Source organism: Felis catus, chromosome A2 (genome assembly GCF_018350175.1).
Source record: "Felis catus isolate Fca126 chromosome A2, F.catus_Fca126_mat1.0, whole genome shotgun sequence".
NCBI classification, from domain to species: domain Eukaryota; kingdom Metazoa; phylum Chordata; class Mammalia; order Carnivora; family Felidae; genus Felis; species Felis catus.
In genome coordinates, this window is record NC_058369.1 from 32529515 (window position 1) to 32550081 (window position 20567).

A 20567-nucleotide genomic window follows, 5' to 3' on the forward strand; every position below is an offset into this window, starting at 1 on the left:
CTGAACACTTACTTAGTAATGGGCCCGAGGCTAGGATCAAACCAAAAGAATCAGACTTTGTTGTTGTTTTTAAACTCCCATCCTGCCAGATACAGCACTGACTCACTGTTTACAGTAGAAGTAGAGTCAACAGATTGGATGCCAGAGAGAAGAGGTGTGATTTATGCATGGATTTTCTGCAGTTTGGTACAAGGAGACCATAAAATCACTGCATGGAGATTTTCACATCCAGTTCATTATCCCCCTAGTGCCAAGTTAATAGCAACAGAAGTGTCATTCAGAAAAAGTTCTCCATCCTGTAGCATCACCAATAAACTCATGAGAAGAATAGCAGTAATGGTTGCAATGATGATGTAAACCTTTTCCTTTCGTATTTAAAAGCAGGGTAGAGGGCCACGTGGGTGGCTCCATCGGGTAAGGGTCTGACTCTTGGTTTTGGCTCAGCCCATGACCTCATGGTTTCCTGAGTTCGAGCCCCGCATCAGGCTCTGCGCTGGCAGCGAGGAGCCTGCCCGGGTTCCTCTCTCTTTCCTTCTCTCTGCCCCTCCCCCATTCACGCTGTCTCTGTTTCTCTCAAAAATAAATAAATAAAAGCAGTGCACATGCATTAATGTGTGTTATCTCTTTTACCCTGGTAAAACTTCATGAAAAGGACACTATTGTCATCCCCATTTCACAGACAAGGACACTAAAGCTAGCATGGATTAAGAATTTTGTCTAGACGTTTAGGTGGCAGATCTGAGACCTAAAAGCATGCGGTCTATGGTATAACTCCCCTTTTGAAATTAACATCCTTTACAATTTACCATTTACAATTTAACTAACAAAATGTAAAAACTAGTTCTGGATCTAAGAACTTCTACACCTACGTACCCTGTCCGCTGACTCTTTGCAGGTCATAATGATCCCTACAAATCAAGTGTGAAGCTCCCCGTTCTCTCCCTAGCATTTTTTTCTTTTTTTTTAGTTGCTCTGCAAAGCAGCATGGGTACCCGGCTCATTTTTCATCTTCCAAACCTAGTCTTGCCTATCGCCTCTCCAAGCAGGGGAGCCCCATCTAATTGGCCCTCAAGAGCTTTCTGCAAATTAATCATTCTGAATCCCGAAGCTCAGCAAAAAGTTTCTCATTCTACGCTGAGTGCAACAACTATTTCGGGCTCCAAAAGAATGTTTTCACTCACTGCCACAAGGGCCTGTGAGAATAGCCAAGAGGAAATGGCAGGACTGTTCTTAACTGTGAGGTCATCTCATGCTGGTGGCCCAGAGACCTAAGGAAAAAGAATATTCTTTCCTTAGGGTAAGACCGTCTAGCTATAAACTTGTTGTTTTATTGTACCTATTGTTATTTCAAGGACAGTCTCATCTCCCTATGGAGCTTTATGTGCCCTTCACGAGTCATTTGGAATTTTCACTGAGATACAGCCCTAGTTAGCTAAGCACTGGATTCCTGCACTAGTTGGGGGTTACTTCTTTAAGAAAAGATCTAATCATTTCACGCCTAGGGCCTATATGCTCTGTGAACTTCCGAACACCAGTAAAAACCACAAAGATCCTACCTTCTGCTCAGCATAGGTTGTAGTGTCTTCACCCCAAGAATATTCTTGATTTAAATGTCAATAAACTTTTCAAAGCATTTATTATATGCCAGCCTCTATGCTAAAAAGTCGCATATGCTATTGCTATGATATTCCTCATAAGAACTCTTGGACAGGAGCGTTCCTGTTTTCATTTCACTGCTGAGAACATGGTTAAGGAACTTGCCCAAAATGTTGGTAATGTCTGAAGTTGGGTGATGGGTACATGACAGTTCATTGTACTAGTTTCTCTAATTGTACTTATAATATTTTTCATGATATAACGTTATCATTGCTATTGCTCTTACATTCACTTTCCCAAGCCTGTGGTTTCAAACCCAAATCTATTAAGCCTACAAAGCCTAAGCTCTTAAACGTAACCATACTGTTGACTATTGCCCAGTTGAAAATGTTAGCCAATGTTCACTTGATGCCAAAACAACTTCCTAGAAAACCAAAACCCAAACCGAAACAAGTTAGTCCATTTCATGTACTCGGCAGCAGGCAGCCATCCTAAAAGGACTCTTTGACAGAAATTTCTGGGTGTATCACATTACAAAAAGCATTTCCTAGGTGAAAATGACTTGACTGTTTTTCTCAGACCAATCCAAACCGCATGCTCACCATGGATGAGCTTTACTCATTTATTTATTTCCCTTGCATTCCATTTGTGGCATGAGGAGCCCCTTCTTACCAGATACAGCAGGCCCAAGAACAGCTAACGTGGCATCTGGCTGCAATTCCAGCATAAAACGAGCACTGCATTTGCTGTTTCCTGGTTATTTATCCCTCATAATAGAAACTCATCTCAAATAATGATCGGGGGGATCTTTGGGACTGAGTTGAGATGATTCTTTTTATTAAACACCTAACAGCAATACACAAGTCATGTTTCCATAACCAATCATTATTGACTTTATGGCTTCGGGCTTTTGTTTCTTAAAATGACATGAAAACTCATTTGTAAGTAAAAGCAGTGAGTTTATTTTCTCTTGGTGGACTTTCATAAGCCTCTGTGATGCATTCTGCCATCCTCGGATATTGAGAAACTGGGCCTAGGATTTACTCTGGCACCAATTCTCTAACACCGTTTATGAACAACTTCTAGCCCCAACTGTTAGGGACCCGACTCTCGTGCCTTCCTTATTTCATTATGTCTTTGAGGAAACAAGATTCCTCCGTCTTGCCAAAGTTTGGTTTAAGTGATCTTCAGACGTGCCTGAGGAATAGTTTCTGGAGAAGCATGGAGTTCTGGGAAGCATCAACCATCTGTCAGGCGGTGGGGGAAGCATTATTTAGTTTGTAAAAAGAAGAAAAAGGAACTCCATTGAGCTTAAGAACATAAACTGTGGTGGTGGGGTGGGGGGGAAGGTTATTGGGTTGTGTTCTTTACTTATCACTAAAATGGCTTATTCAGATAAATCTTCTCAGGGGAGTCCCCTCTGATGCTATGGTTTCCGAACATGAGGAAAACATTTTGATCCACTGAAAACGCTGAAAAAGAAGTTATATTAAGAGCCATTTTCTTGGTCAAGTCTGTTATTGCATAAATATTCGTATCTAAGTTATTTAAACATTGCAAAAATATTAAAAGGCCTATCTACCTCTTGTTAAAATAGATGGCTAAAAACTGACATATCTGAGCTAACTTTATTTTGGCACTAGGAAGGTAAGACCAAAAGGTGATCAAAGATTCACTCCCATTCCATGCCCACCCCAGCCCTGACCCCCGACTCCCAGGGAATTTAAGGCAACATGTCCTTTGTAATTCTCGGGTTTGATGTCTTAACCTGGGAGTTTTTATGCTTCTCAAACTCTACATCCCATTTCTATGATAAATATTTGGTAACATAGCCAATGTACACATACAATTGGAAAAATATTAACAAGATCACCTCACTATAATATAGAAGAGAAACAAAGAAAACTCATTTAAATGGACTGCTAAAAAGAAGAAGATAAATTAACACATTTTAAAATATAAGCACTCAGGCACGATTACATTGAAGACACCTACTGCTGCTTCACCTACTTTCATTAAATCACCTTGGATTTAAGAAAAGTTACAGTATTCACAGAATGTGTCTATTCTTTCCCTTTCAGTCACAGAGTAAAAGTATGAAGTTCTCCCTTGTCCAGCAAGAGAGCAGATGCAGAAATGAATACGAGAGGCGCTAATGTCCAGGAGGAGACAAACGCCCCCAGCAGGCGTTTCGTCTCCGTATTTATTGAGCCTACAAGATATTACCCACGTGGTGAAAGTGAGGAAAACAAGAACTTAACACACATGAATGTGGAGAAAACAATCAGATAGTAATTATTAACTTCTGTGTGTAAGAAGCAAAGGGTCTGGGGGAGTCGAGTGGAGTTTGTGATCAAAGCACAATAGTATATTGGCGTCAGATGGAAAGTAATTTTACTCGTGATCTCATTACAATAACTGGATACCTAGCCTGGGGGATTTCACCCCAAGGAGGCGGCCTTCCGCCCTAAGCTTTTTTCTAACCCATTTATATAAGTAGAACCTATTTCCCCACACCTTTCCATCACACATTTTGAAATGAGAACTAAAGAACATTCACATATACATGCGTGGAGTTCCCATGAGTATGACAGTTACAAACTCAAAGCGAAACTCAATCCCAAATTTTCACAAGTGGGATTGTTACTAGTGACATGATTTTCTGAAATGGTGAACAATGCTTAGAAAAACCCTGAAACCTACTCTCTGTAGTTACAATCCCAGAAAATGTAATAATATTAAACCATCTATTAACATCTAACATCTATCATCTACCTAAGATAATCATATGTAGGTTTTTCAGCCCAATGAATGTCCAGCAGGATATCTGAAAGTCATAAAAGACTCAAGTACATTTCCTATCTTGTGTGTTCATCGCACTCATAACAGGATGCCTAGCACCCCCAGATGCCACCCACTAAATGCCAGTAGCATCTCCCCAGTTGTGACAATCTAAATCATCCACACAAATTTCTAAACGCCTCCTGGTGACTGTGCTCCCTTTGAGAACCAATGTCTGATGAAAACACCAGTGCTTTCCTGTACAATTTGTACTGTGGTTCCTACAAGGGATGACCTATTCTCACCTTTTTCCTAGATACAAGCTTCATCTCTTTTAGAGCTCACTAAATTCATTCCCTCAAGTTAGACCTGGCTGGCCACTAACTCCTCTAGCTGGACCAGATGTCTCCTGCTTCTGAATTCCTGTTACATGGATTATTTGGAGGGCACACATCAATGAGTAATTATCTGCTAGCCCATGCTGATATTTGAAAGCTTCATATGAAGGTGTCTTATATCTCTAAGTCAACTGCAAATTCCTTACAAGCAGTCTTTTCAGTATTTCTATTAACACAGTTCTTTAGAGGCACTTGTGGACTGAGGTTGAGTTAATAAAGCTAAAAGTCTGGACAAGTGGATTTTATACTTTTTGGATTTGTGAAGATGCAAACTTGGAGCATTCCAGACAATACCTCAAGCTTCTAAGTATTCCACCTGAATGTCATTCCCATAGTACCAATTCCACCTGCTTCCTATTCCCAAGGGCCTGGCATTCTTACTCATTTTGAACTTATTTCTGTAGTTCTCAGAAACCAATCTATCTGCTTTCTCACAGGTAGTGAATACCATCTGTGTCAAAATCAACCAAAGATACAGGTTAAAAATAAACTAAAACAGACAAAACAAAAAAACCAATATTGGGTGCTATCACCTGGAATCTATGCTTTGAGAAACACTGCTTTATAATATAAGCTAATTCCTTCATCATGAAACAATTCATCCATGAACGTAAACAGGACTTTTATATTAAATAGGAATCCAGTCAAAATGGTAAGGCGGCTTCTAAGTCCAACTTACAAATATTATAGACCATAAATCTCATGAAAGCCAAGGTCAACGAGTGTTAATCGTTTCGGCAGTTGACTTTTGGTGATACTGTCTACTTTATTTCATGGTTTCCGCATTTGGCTTTTGTTCATTATTTCATCAGTGTTCTACCTATGTGATGCATCATTTTGCTGGTCAAAATCTATATTTCATTCCCTGATGTACTCAAATATATGCAGGTGAAAAAAAATTCATGTCAAAAGTCTTTCAGGAGACAGTTTCTCAGGGGGAATAAGTCTAGAATGGGTAATACCCTGCAATGCATTCTTTTGCTGAATTAGAGACTCCAAGGAGGGCAATGACTGTCTCTCCTCTTTACTCCTATCTTCCTTTTCCTTGCTTGAGTCTGATCCATATTGGACAATTGATAAAAATGAATGAAAGAAACATTCATATAAAAATATATTGACTGGAGCGCCTGGGTGGCTCAGTTGGTTAAGCATCTGACTCTTGATTTCAACTCAGATCATGATCTCATGGTTCATGGGATCGAGCCCTGTGTCGGGCTCTGTGCTTACAGTGTAGAGCTTGCTTGGGATTCTCTCTCTTCCTTTCTCTCTGTCCCTCCCCTGGTTGTTCTCGCTCTCTCTCTCTCAAAAATAAAGAAAGTTAAAAAAAAAAAGCAAAATAAAAATATATTGACTGAAAAATATATATATTGACTAGAGCATTAAAAATTAATGATAAGTGATAACTCATTCATCTGATAACTATTTGTGCATTTCCTAACTGTGTGGCTTTAGCTCCATGGGGATCATACCCCTGGTTGTCAGAAGTCAAACTACCTAATAATCACAACAGATACAGTTACGGAGTATTTAATCTCTGCCAGGCATTGTGTTGAATCTTTAAAAGATATTATCTCATTTAATCCTTACAGCAACCCCAAAGAGGAAGTACTAGTTTCCCATCTGGAGAAATAGGACAACTAAAGCTTAGAAAAGTGAAGCATTTTCCCACTTATAAGCCGAAGCAGCAGAATTCCAGGCCAGCTCCATCTGCCTCCAAAGTCTGTACTCTGAATCACGCCAACCCTCTGTTCTGTGTTGGGGGGATAGGAGATGTGGATACATAAAAGACTATGATCAGAGAGCTGGAGGTCACAGGGACAAACAAGATGAGGTGTCAAGGAGCTAATAAAAGGCATCCTTGATGGTTCAGAGCCAGAAGAAGGGATGGAAGGTGGCGATGGAGGTGTGGGGAATGAGGTCACCCTTGGAAGAGAATGGAATGTCAAATAAGAGAGGGTATTCTGGGGCTGGATGCCAAGCAGGAGGCAGCGCTATGCCCCCTCACACACAGGTGGGGCGGAAACCTCTGGACAGGAAAGAGACTATGTGACTAAGGAGCTTGTAAGCTATTCAGCTGGAAGCAAACAACACAAGGAGAGCCCACACAGATGCCTGCTCTGATGCCTCATGAGTTTACTGCAAGCAACTCACATGCGCCTCACGCACACAGACCGCCTGTCTTTTCCAGCTCAGCCAACCAAACCCTATGAGTCATGCCCTGGCCCCTCACATCTGTTCTTAGCTGGCGGTTTGCAGCTACCCAAAAGGAGGGCAGATGAAAGATGAAATTACCCATTTGGGTTTCATTGCAGGCTGGACCAAGTGTAATCGTTGATGGAGAAACCTCTATCAGGCCCAGTTTGGAGGGTCACCGAGAAATGGATTACAGCTACAGAGAGTTTATGTGACCCATCGGTACCAGGTGCAGGTACAGGGGAGTTGAGGCCATGGCTTAAGGTGAACCCTCACCCTGTGGCCCTTGTCCCTTCGCTGAGTCTAGAGAGCCACTGATGCCATTTCTTCTCCCTGCTTCCTCCCTGTGAAGATGGGGCCTTCGGTCTCCGTCCTCAGTGCTGTTTGTTTGACGGAAAGGGGTAGGAGACTCAGTGCATTTACCAGGAGCGAGTAGGAGCGTGCCCCCGTCAAGCTCTGTGCAGCAAGGTAGATCCCTCACTCACTGAGAAGTGACACACACCCTCCACTAAAACTCTCCAAATCAAATTTAACACAAAATGAAATGTTAAATGCTTAGAGAAAAGGGATCACACCTATATGTCAGGCCCAGTACCAGATATTTTATATGGAATCATCGTGTGTAATGACGATCATACCCACCCCATGAGGTTGGCACTATGTCCCCTTCACAGATGAGAGAACTGAGGCAGAGCAGAGATAAACACATACAGTTCTGCTCTAAAGGTTTTTGTTCCAACATAATTGATGTTTTAGGAAACAATTTGAACCTAATGTGAATTTGTGATTTTCACGTTTGCTCATGCTTATTTGTCACTGCAACACACACTGGGCGGATGCAGAAACTGCACTTGGCTGAACTGGGCTCCATAGAAATGCACAAAACACATACTTGCATTTCCGCCATCCACCTTCAGGTCACCAACGGTTATGAACCACACCATCCCTGTCTGCTGCCGCCACAATTTTCTGTCCCATTTCAGATAACCCGGCTTCCACCTGCTTCACAAATGCCCACAAGTTGCAACCTTTTCAATGCCCATTGCTGCAAGCAAATTCAGTATCTTTTTCAAGGCTAAGTGCAATATTTGTTGTCATATTTATGTATTTCCCAGCTATCTAACAAGCGTAAACTACCATTTAGACTCCTAAATACTGACAAGTTTTTGTTTTGTGTCCCTTGCTTCGTTTTCCCCATAAGCTCTGTGGTTCTTATTGCCTGGTTTTGCAAAGCACAGTGATTTTCAGAAACACATATGTTGTATTATAGCATTATTATTTGTAACTTGCTCAAGATCTCATGGCCAAGTAGTGGCCCAGCAGAGATTCAGACGCAATCTGCAAAGGGACCCATCCTACCTTCTTAACCCCTGTATTTTACTGCTTTGACATGTATCATCTGTTCTAATCTTCACAGAAGCCTTAAGAGAACCTTTTGATTCACATTCTTAACCTGAAGAAATTGAGATTCAGAATGTAACTCGCCTAAGGAAAGCTTGGACCAAGTTGACCATAAGGGATAAGTCTGAAATTCACACTCAGGTCTGTTTCCTTCAAAGTACTTACCCAGGTCAGGATTCCAGCAGTGTGTATAAATGGCAAGAGTTTTTGGTGAAGGGGTAATGCCACAGGTCTAAACATCTCTTCACTGATATTTCACTAATTCAACTCTCTTCTGCCAGCGGAAGATAGGTCCTCAAAATTTGAATCACTATCTGAACTATTTATTCACTCTCTTTTGTGGTTGTTCTTTTGTTCATTCATTCCTTCATCAAGTTTTTTTTTTAATTTTTTTTTAACGTTTATTTATTTTTGAGACAGAGAGAGACAGAGCATGAACAGGGGAGGGTCAGAGAGAGAGGGAGACACAGAATCCGAAACAGGCTCCAGGCTCCGAGCTGTCAGCACAGAGCCCGACGCGGGGCTCGAACTCACAGACCGAGAGATCATGACCGAGCTGAAGTCGGATGCTTAACCGACTGAGCCACCCAGGCGCCCCTCCTTCATCAAGTATTTATTGAGCAGTATTGATGTTCTCTCCATCTGAAATGCTCAATTCGAATACCTCACATTAACGTCTTACCTTAGACATCACTCTTAGAGCTGCCTTCCATAATCTATGCCCCACCAGACCAAGTAGGAAGTTCCTTTACTGATAGCATCCTTTGTCAACTTGTACTTTGCTAGTACTTACCACTACCAAAGATGGCATGATTACCTGTAAAGAGTTCTTTGATCATCTATCCCCATGTGATGGTAAGCCCAATGAGAGCAAACCACATTTGTCTTTTTTTTTCATGTGGATCCCCACCACTCAGTGCCACACTACAAACAGAGTAGGAGCTCAATAAAGGCTGTTTTACTGATAGCCTTGGACCTGGCACTGATATAAAAAGAAGCCCAGCGTACAGAGAACATCTTCATCCCAGACAGGCGCCTCTTCAACAGTTAAAGTTTTACAGGTTATTGAAATTCTTGCACTGGAAGGATATATCCATGCAGTGTGTGCACAGAAGGACTGTAAAGAAAAAGTAGCTGACAGACAGAAAACTGATCCACAACAGCTTCTATAAACGGACCATGAAATCATCAGGTTCCTTGGTCTTTTATTTGTTTCTGGATGGAATCCCAGGCAGGGAAGATAACCTTCACCTCAGAACAATGTGGCGCATCATATGTAAATGTAATGAGATGATGAATTATTCCAATGTCATTATGCCCATGATTTATGGGGAGACATTATCTGCTAAAAGCCTGGGCTGAAAGAATATTGATTTCGCTTTTACCGAGACAGCCATTTAAAACTTTTTAAAGACAGCGAATGATTGTTTAAAAGACCAACTTCAAAAAGGCCAGTTTCCAACCATTTGGTGGGGAGGGGAATGGAGAGGAAGCACAGATGATGATGCAGCGACTTTAAGAGCCAGTTGGACACAGTGAGCCCCTCTCACTCCGTCATCTCCTGGAACACCTTGCACTTCTCTTTTGTAGCACTTGGCTGCACGCACAGGGTTTTATACCAAATTCTGCTTTAGGACCACTTCTGGGTTTAAAGCTGAATTTTGTTCCTGGGCAAATAGTTTTCTTTATCCTTCTCACCCAATTTATTCTGACATCCAGAAGCAGCGGGTTGATGACATTTGGTAGCAGCAGTGATGGTAGGGAATTTTCTTTTCTCCTTTAAGTCAAATAACGCAATTTTCTAAATCACACGCTATCATGCTGATAGTAAATTATGCTTTCCCCCGAATATAGGGAGAGCATATGTGGTGAATTTTTCAAAAGGAGGATATGACAGTATGGAACAGGATGGTGCATTTGGGTCTAAGTTAGTGAATCTGAACAAATATTTTCTTGTCCTCTATGTCATCTTATATTCTATAGTTGGATTTTCTACCATGCACAAGGAAGGAAAATTAATATTTCCGAGTATCTTCAACATGCTAGGCACTTTTAACCATGTTTTATTTAATCCCCCAGCAAGCTTCTAATACAGTTATTGTTGTCTTCATTTATAGATAAGGCAACTGAGGCCTGGAAATGGTAAGTCTAAGGTTACAGTAACTGTTGACAAAGCCTGAATTTGTACCCAACTATTTGATTCTTAAACCTCTTTCCAGGACCTTCTCTGCATCTCAGTTCATAATATCATGTGTCCTCACCAAGGAGGAAATTTTAGTCTTCATACTGTGTTGTTTTAAGTGTGGAATTAGCAACCAACTCTTTCTTTTGGTCTATTGGTTAATTAGGCATAACATTCATTCCTCATCTCTCCATACTTCTGGTCAGCTGAGATGGATACATAGAAAGATAGGTAGATGGGCACCTGGGTGGCCCAGTCATTTAAGCATCCAACTCTTGCTTTGGCTCAGGTCATGATCTCACGGTTTGTGAGTTAGGGAGAGCCTGTTTGGCATTCTCTTTCTCCCTCTCTCTCTGCCTCTCCCTCACCTGCACTCTTGCATGCACTTGCAGGCACAATCTCTCTCTCAAAAGAAAATTAAATAACTTTTAAAAATTAAAACAAAGATCGGTAGAAAGATAGATGGATGGATGGATCTAGATGTAGATCATCAACTCGAGTCACCTGTTGGTCCTCCATACTGAACATTAATTCATTTTTTTCAGGTCAGACTTCCCCGCCACAAAATGAAAATCCTGAAGCTAAAGAAGACCTTAGAGAGAATCTATTCTGGGAACCACAAATTGGTGATGAGCTAAATTTGACACCAGGCATGTTTTTCTTGTTGGCATTCATGGATTGTTCTCTTTTGGTTGGTATATTCTCTTATGTATATAAACTTATTGATTTATAATTCATATATTATGCAACGCACCCATTTAAAATGTACAATTCATGGGGCACCTGAGTGAGTCAGTCGGTTGAACAACTGACTCTTGATCTAAGCTCAGGTCTTGATCTCAGGGTCATGAGTTGAAGTCCTGCACGGCTCCATGCTAGGCGTGAAGCCTACCTAAAAAACAAAAAATCAGATCATGCCATTAAGACAACAAGGGTGGGCCTAGAGGATCAATTTGAGTAATGCCATTTTAACAATATAAGTCTTCCAACCCATGAACATGAAATGAGTTTTCATTTATTTATGCCTTAATTTTAGCAAAGCCTTATAGTTTTCAGAGTATAAGTTTTGCATTGCTTTGACAAATTGAGTCCTAAGTATTTTGTTCTTTTTAATGCTAATGTAAATGGAATTTCATTTCTGTTTTTTTTTAAGTTTATTCATTTCTTTTGGGCGGGGAGGGGGGGGGAAGAGGAGAGAGAGAGGGAGACAGAATCCCAAGAAGGCTCCACACTGTTAGTACTGAGCCCGACATGGGGCTTGAACTCACAAACTGTGAGATCATGACCCGAGCTAAAGTCAAGAGTCAGATGCTCAATGGACTGAGCCACCCAGGCGCTCCTGGGAATTTCATTTTTTAATCTTATTTTTACTTAGTCCATTGTTACTGTATTTACATCCAATTGACTTTTGTATGTTGATCTTTGTCCTGCAAACTTGAACTCACTTATTAGCTTTAATATATATTTTTTATTCTTTAGAGTTTTCTCTATAAATTAGATCATTCCACCTGCAAACAGAGATAGTTTTACTTCTTCCCTTTTCATTTGGATGCCTTTAAAAAAAGAGAGAGGAAAACCCAGAAGCCGACTTTTAACTATAGAGAACAAATTGATAGTTACGGGGGGGGGGGGGTGTTGGGGGGGTGGGGAATAAGTGAAACAGATGATGGGGATTAAGCAGTGCACTTGTTGTGATGAGCACCTGGTGATGTACGGAATTCTTGAATCACTATATTGTACACCTGAAACTAGTATTACACTGCATGTTAACTGGGTTTTAAATTTAAAAATTTAAAAATTTAAAAAATATATACATATACTTATATATGTATGTATATATATATATGCCTCATCTGAAAAAGAGAAGAAATTTGGATGCCTTTTATTTTTCTTGCCTAATCTTCCTGACTAAAATCTCAAGCCTAATGTTAAATTAAAGTGGCATAAATGGACTTTCTTGTCTTGTTCCTGATCATGGGGAAAAGGTTTCAGTCTTGCCTTTAAGTATAATGTTAGCAATGGGTATATTGTAGCTGTCCTTAATCACTGAGAAAATTTTGTTCTTTCATAGTTTATTAAGTGTTTTTTTTTTGTCAAAAAGGAGAGTTGGATTTTGTCAAATGCTTTTTCTGCATTTATTGAGATAATTATATGGTTTTTTGCCCCTTGTGCTATTGATAGAGTATATTGCATTAATTGATTTTTAAATATTAAGCTAAACCTGTGTTCCTAGGATAAATCCCACTTTGTTATGGTGTATACTCCTTTTTCTATATTGCTGGATTCAATTTGATAGTATTTTGTTGAAGATGTTGTATCTCTATTCATAAGAGATATTAGCTGTAATTTTCTTTTCTTGTGATGTCTTTGTCAGGTTTTCATATCAGTATAATACTGGACTCACAGACTGAGTTAAGAAATGTTCCCTTATGGGGCGCCTGGGTGGCGCAGTCGGTTAAGCGTCCGACTTCAGCCAGGTCACAATCTCGCGGTCCGGGAGTTTGAGCCCCACGTCAGGCTCTGGGCTGATGGCTCAGAGCCTGGAGCCTGTTTCCGATTCTGTGTCTCCCTCTCTCTCTACCCCTCCCCCGTTCATGCTCTGTCTCTCTCTGTCCCAAAAATAAATAAACGTTGAAAAAAAAATTTAAAAAAAAAAGAAATGTTTCCTTCTTTTTTTTTTTTCTTTTTGAGAGACTTTATGAAGAATTGGTATTGATACTTCAAAATTTTGCTGAAATTCATCACTGAAGCCATCTGGTCCTGGGCTTTTCTTGTTATAGGTTTCTAATATGAGTTCCTACATCTTCTTGAGTCAGTTCTTATGCTTTGTATTTTTCTAGGAATTTTTCCATTTCATCTTGGTTATCTAATTTGTTGACATATAGTTGTTTGTAATATTCTTTTGTAATCATTTTTATTTCTTTGAAGTTATTAGTATTATCCCCTCGTTCATTATCTATTTAGCTATTTGTCTTCTCTCTCTCTCTCCCTCTTCCTCTTCCTCTCTCTCTCTCTTTTCTTGAGCAGAATGCTAAATGCTTATCAATTTTGTTTGGTTTCTCTAAGAAACCTGGGCATGTACACAGTCAACCCAGGTGACAGTGTTTTCTGCAGGAATCTCTGTTTCTTTCTCTGAGCTTTCTCTTAAACTGACTGCCTCTGTTGGTATCACACCCAGATGTTGGGCTACACTAACTATTGACTTATTGCTCTACTGTTTATTGGCAATGTTCTCCAGCATAAGTTGGTTCACGGTATGACACAAATGAATTCAGGCACCTTCACGAAGTCCTCTGGGGGAATATGTGTCCCAAATGAGTCTTCAGCATTATAGGAGCAGCTCAGGACTGTAGCAAAACCTACTTTCTCCTAACTGACATGCCATGATCGATCCTTGGATTTAGTGACTCGTGGTCACCCAAGTCCTCTCTTTGCAGACAAGGAAACAGAGACATAGAAAAAGGAAATAACGGGGCGCCTGGGTGGTGCAGTCGGTTGAGCGTCCGACTTCAGCCAGGTCACGATCTCGCAGTCCGTGAGTTCGAGCCCCGCGTCGGGCTCTGGGCTGATGGCTCAGAGCCTGGAGCCTGTTTCTGATTCTGTGTCTCCCTCTCTCTCTGCCCCTCCCCCGTTCATGCTGTCTCTCTCTGTCCCAAAAATAAATAAACGTTGAAAAAAAAATTAAAAAAAAAAAAAGAAAAAGGAAATAACTTATCCAAGATCACCTCACCACAAAGCATGGGGCTCAGGAACCAAGTTTCGTAACTGCATGTCATCTTCCCTCGTCACTTCACATTCACTTTGCTATTTTCAAAGTCAAATCTGAGCAGACGTTGAATATTTATGGTAACTTGGCTACAAACATAGCTGTAGGTCTTCATTTTTCCCTGACTCAGGGCCTCCTACAATGTGACTTTATGGCAAAAGTCCCATTTTCTTATTGCTTGAATGTGAACTGGCATTGCAAGTTTCTTTGACCAATAAAATGTGGTGGAAGTGAGGTGGTTCCAGATTCTAGTGTGGGCCTCAAAAAGCCTTATGGCTTTGGCTTTCTCTTGGAACCTGGAAACATGGGAATGAGTCTAGCATAGCCTGTTGGAAGATAAAAGACATGGTCCACTCCATGCATTACCCCAGGGCAAGAACCAGACAACCACCAGAGATGTAAGGGAGGCCATTCTAGACCAACCAGCTCTGGCCAACCTGCCAGCTGGTCACAAACACATGAACAAGCCGGCCAATGCCAGCCAAGTCTAGCTCAGATCAGCAGAACTGCCCAGCTGACCTACAGACGCTTGAAGAGTGATAATAAATTATTATTGCTCAAGCCTCTCAGTTTAGAGGAGTTTGTTACCATAGTTCATTGATAAAGCTGCCAAAAAAGAACAGCATCAAAATGTGCCATAAATATAAGCAGTCTTGGGATTATATGAAATTTTGAAATATCTCTACTTTGGACCTCATCTAAATGTGATACACATAAACTAGTGATATGCAGGATACTTTAAAAATAACACAAAGAAGCCTTAACATTTTTAATAAATATATGTTTAGACTAACAGAACACACTAGTTTTCTATGAACAATAGTCATAAAAAGCTTTTGCCTTGAATAAGCTTTTTTTTTTTTTTTTTTTTTTATTTTATTTTTGGGACAGAGAGAGACAGAGCATGAACGGGGGAGGGGCAGAGAGAGAGGGAGACACAGAATCGGAAACAGGCTCCAGGCTCCGAGCCATCAGCCCAGAGCCTGACGCGGGGCTCGAACTCACGGGCCGCGAGATCGTGACCTGGCTGAAGTCGGACGCTTAACCGACTGCGCCACCCAGGCGCCCCTTGAATAAGCTTTTTAAAGCCAAAAAGTATCCCAACTTAAAGATAATAAGTAAACAATGGTACAGGTGGTAGGCAGAAATAGTACAATATGTGAAGCAGAAGCAGGGAAATAAAAGGAATGCCTGAGGTTTGGGAAACATTGTAGTAAGGCAAGTGACCTGAACTTGGCTGTGGCATCTAACGTTTAACCCAAGTGCTTTACCTGAGTGTTTGGCAATCCTTAGAGAACACTGGCCTGAAGGAATTTATCTTCTAAGTGTGGGATGAGCATGAGGCATATTGATGTGATAAAGAAAACAGTTTTGTCTGATAATCCAGTTTTGTAGACCTAGGTCTATATCTCTATATGGCAAGTATGTATACAGACACACATTACTTAGTGTTTACACAGGGTCTTATCTGAAGATCTCATTACCCTTCACAGGCTTTAATTAAACCCCACAATACCCCTGATGAAACAGCTATTATTTTAGATGGGTAAATTGAGACACCCTTAATCAAGGCTCCTCAAACTGATGAAACAATCTGCCTACAGACAGGCAAGAAGTGATTATCTAAGCGGTGAACAGAAGCTGCTAGTCTTTCTCTTAAGTTCCAACTCTTCCACTTTACTGCAGAGCCTGAGGGAGGAGAAAATTACCTCTTTTTAACCGTATCTTAAAGCAAGGTAAGATTGTCTCTCTCCCTGGGCCTTATTCATATTATAGTAGGGAAGAACAACTTGCTTGCCTTTTTTGTTTGTTTTTGGTAACACGTAAGTTCCTTATCCCTTCCCATGGAAAGTATCCCAAACAAAGGCCTCTTTCAGAAGTGTTCTGGAATGATCTACCTATTGCATTAAGACAGACACCAAGACTCTCTGCTTTTAGGGAGTATTTTAATCCCTTATCATAAAACGCTTTGTCAGTGTAAACAAGCTTGAAGCTGTCCATGTTCCCTGCCAGAGGTAATGATCCATGGCCAAGCATTATCTTTGGCTCATTTAGATTTCCTGGAACCATGAGTTCAAATCCTGCCAGGTCAGCTTAGGCCTTTATCCTTTCAAATTAGATAAATGGAGCAGAAGACAGTTTACCAAGTTGTATTGCTTGGCTAACACTTTGGAAAGCAAGAGTCTAATTTAAAGTTCTTGGGATAGTGGTTCTTCACGAAAACTTGTTGACTTTCCCTCATATCACAAGATCAAAGCTAAATGCTACTAAGTAAGCACCTCTTTAAAAGGACTAATAGAAAGTGCTTAGAAAGTTTTGCCATATTTTTTTTGATAGAAACTACACTTTAAGTTGTCTAGGATATCAGATTATTTTTCCTGTGTTGCTTAACTTGAACTGTAACACATACACACACATACACACATTTGAATTGTTCTTAAGATACATTATTTACTTATGTCTTTAGCTAGATGCTCTTACTGACCTGGAACTAGTGACTCACAAAGGTTCATAGGAAACAGCCACCAGGAGTCACTGGGAGTGTAGGAAGAAGATGGTTCTGATTATGACCTTTCATATCATTTTTCTTGGCTTTGGAAAAATCTCTTGAACTAATCTGTATCTTAGCTTCCTCCTATAAACTAAGGATGATAATCACTGACCAATTCATAAGCTACTGTGAACATAATGTATGTGAAAGTATTTTGCAATCTATGGAGAATTATGAAGCTCTAATGGATTTGTTATTTATGGACTGATTCTTGGTAAACTCATTATTTATATGTTAATGTATGCTATCAAAGACCATCTGAAAAAATCACGTGCTACTGCTAAAGAAGTGTTTTTCTTTAGTACTTTTAAATTTATTTTTGAGAGAGAGACAGAGCACCAGCACAGGAGGAGCAGAGAGAGAGGGGGAGACAAAGAAGCTGAAGCAGGCTCCAGGCTCTGAGCTGTCAGCACAGAGCCTGACACAGGGCTTGAACCCAAGAACTGCGAGATCGTGACCTGAGCCAAAGCTGGACGCTCAACTGAGCCACCCAGGTGCCCCAAAACTCTTCCCGTGGTGGTTTGTTCAGCACACTACTTTGGTCGCAAGTAACAGAACCTTCAACTTACGCTGTCTTAAACAGAAAAGGGAATTGATTGGCTTGTGGCACAGCTAGATTCAGATGATGTCAACAATATACAATTGGGATGACAGAATTATTAATTTTGCTATGTGTGTTAATAGCACTGTAGGTATGCTTTTTAAAAGTCCTTCTCTGTTGGAGACACAACATATAGCAATTATGGAGAAATAAAATGATGTCTAAGACATTTTCTCGCTTTGTGTCTCTGTGTCACAATTTGGTACTTCTTGCAAATATTTCAAACATTTTCATTATTATATTTGTTATGGTGAATCCATAATCAGTGATCTTTGACGTTGCTATTTTAATTGTTTGGAGCGCCATGAACTACACACATATAAGACGGTGAACTTAACCTATAAATATTTTATGTGTTTTGACTACACCACCAACCAACCATTGCCCCATCTCTCTCTCTCTCTCTCTCTCTCTCTCTCTCTCTCTCTCTCTCTCTCTCTCTCTGCCCTCAGGCCTCCCTATTCTGTAAGATATACAAAACTATTGAAATTAGGTCACTTAACAACTGTATAATGTCCTCTAGGTGTTCCAGTGAAAGGAAGTCACACATTTCTCACTTTAAATCAAAAGCTAAAACTAATTAAGCTTAGTGAAGATGGCACGTCGAAAGCTGAGATAAGCAGAAAGCTAGGCCTCTCATACCAACTAGCCAAGTGGTGAATGCAAAGGCAAAGTTCTTGGAGGAAATTAAAAGTGCTACTCCAGTGAACATATGAATAATAAGAACGTGAAACAGCCTTATTACAAATATGGAGAAAGTTTTAGTGGTCTGGGTAGAAGATCAAACCAGCGACAACATCTCCTTGAGCCAGAGCCTAATTCAGAACAAAGCCTTAACTCTCTTCAACTCTATGAAGCTGAAAGAGGTAATGAAGCTATAGAAGAAAAGTCTGAAGCTACCAGAAGTTGATTCGTGAGGTTTTTAAAAAACCCAAAACATAAAAAGTGCAAGGTGAAGCAACAAGTGCTGATACAGTAGCTGCAGCAAGTTATCCAGAAGATCCAGCTAAGAGAGTTCATGAAGGTGGCTAGTCTAAACAACATATTTTCAATATAGATGAAACAACCTTCTATTGGAAGAAGATGCCATCTAGGACTTTCATAGCTAGAGAGGAGAAGTCAATTTCTGGCTTTAAAGCTTCAAAGGACAGACAGGCTGACTCACTTGTTAAGGACTAATGCAGCTGGTGACTTTAAGTTGAAGTCTACGCTTATTTACCGTTCCAAAACTCCTAAGGCCCTGAAGAGCTACATGTACTCTGCCTGTGCTCTGTAAATGAAACAACAAATCCTAGATGACAGCACATCTGTTTACAACATGGTTTACTCAACAGTTTAAGCTCAATGTTGAGACCTACTGCTCAGAAAAAATGATTCCTTTCAAAATACTACTGCTCATTGATGATGCACCTGGTTACCCAAGAGTTCTGATGGAGATGGACGATGAGGTTGATGTTTTCCTGCTTGCCAACACAACATCCATTCTGCAGCCCATGAATCAAGGAGTCATTTCAAATTTCAAGTCTCATTATTTAAGAAATACATTTTGTAAGGTTATAGTTGCCATAGATGGTGATTCTTCTGATGGATCTGGGTAAAGTAAATTGAAAAACTTCTAGAAAGGGGACCATTAACATTTACGATGCCATTAAGAACATTTATGATTCATGGAAAGAGGTCAAATGTCAACATTAACTGGAGTTTGGAAGAAGGTGATTTCAACACTCGTGGAGGACTTTCAGGGGTTCAAGACTTCAGTGGGAAAGTAACTTCAGATGAGGTGGAAACATCAAGAGAACTAGCACTAGATGTGGAGCCTGAAGATGGAAGTGGATTTGTGCAATCTCATGATAAAACTTGAGTGAATAAAGAATTGCTTCTCATAGATAAGCAAAGACAGTGGTTTCTTGAAATGGAATCTACCCCTGATGAAGATGGTGTGAGGGGCGCCTGGGTGGCGCAGTCGGTTAAGCGTCCGACTTCAGCCAGGTCACGATCTCGCGGTCCATGAGTTCGAGCCCCGCGTCAGGCTCTGGGCTGATGGCTCAGAGCCTGGAGCCTGTTTCCGATTCTCTGTCTCCCTCTCTCTCTGCCCCTCCCCCGTTCATGCTCTGTCTCTCTCTGTCCCAAAAATAAATAAACGTTGAAAAAAAAATTAAAAAAAAAAAAAGATGGTGTGAAAACTGCTGACATGATAACTAAGGATTTAGAATATTAAACTTAGTTGACAGAGCAGCAGCAGGGTTTGAAAGCACTGACTCCAGTTTTGAAAAATGCACTGTTGTGGGTAAAGTGCTATCACATGCTACAGAGCAAGTATTTGTGAGGGTCAATCAATGTGGCACACTTCATTATTGTCTTTTTTTTCTGAGAGAGAGCGCGCGCACTTGTGCATGTATCACACGTGTGCATGAGCAAGAGAGGGGCAGAGAGAGAGAGAGAGAGAGAGAATCCCAAACAGTCTCTGTGCTCAATGCTGAGCCTTATGGGGGGGCTTGATCTCACAGCTGTGAGATTATGACCTGAACCGAAATCAAGATTCAGACGCTTAACCCACTGAGCCACCCAGGAGCCCCTACTGTTGTCTTATTTTAAGAAATTGCCACAGCCAACCCAATCTTCAGGAACCATTACCCTGGTCAGTCAGCAGCCATCAACACAGAGGCAAGACCATCTACCAGCAAGACTAATAAAGCACTAAAAGCTCAGGTGATGGTTAACATTTTTTGAGATAAAGTATTGTTTAATGAAGGTATATACATTGGTTTGTTGGTTTTTTTTTTTTTCAGACATAATGCTGTTGCACACTTAAGAGACTACAGCACAGCTTAAACATAACTTTTATATGTGTTGGGAAACAAAAAGATTCATTCGATGTGCTTTCTTGCAATATTCACTTTTTTTGTGATATTTACTTTATTGTGGTGGCCTGGAACTGAACCCGTGGCATCTCCGAGGTATACCTATATTGCTGAAATGTAGATAACTGCTAAACCCACATGATGGGCATAAGTCAGAGTGGGAAGTTCATTATACTTAACCTCTCTACTTGATGTCTATTTGAAAAGATTCAGAACAGTTAGTTATAATATAGGATT

General features: G+C 40.5%; 2 long non-coding RNA genes across 12 annotated transcripts in view; one reads left to right on the forward strand and one right to left on the reverse strand.

The window, feature by feature from the left end:
• LOC111559434 overlaps positions 1–20567 on the reverse strand; it is a 464969-nt gene that overhangs the window by 340338 nt on the left and 104064 nt on the right. The gene's annotated exons all lie outside the window — the stretch shown is intronic.
• LOC123383737 lies at positions 6094–13100 on the forward strand. The gene is made up of 3 exons (XR_006593873.1): positions 6094–8510; positions 11097–11242; positions 12926–13100. It is a non-coding gene; the product is annotated as an uncharacterized LOC123383737 (long non-coding RNA).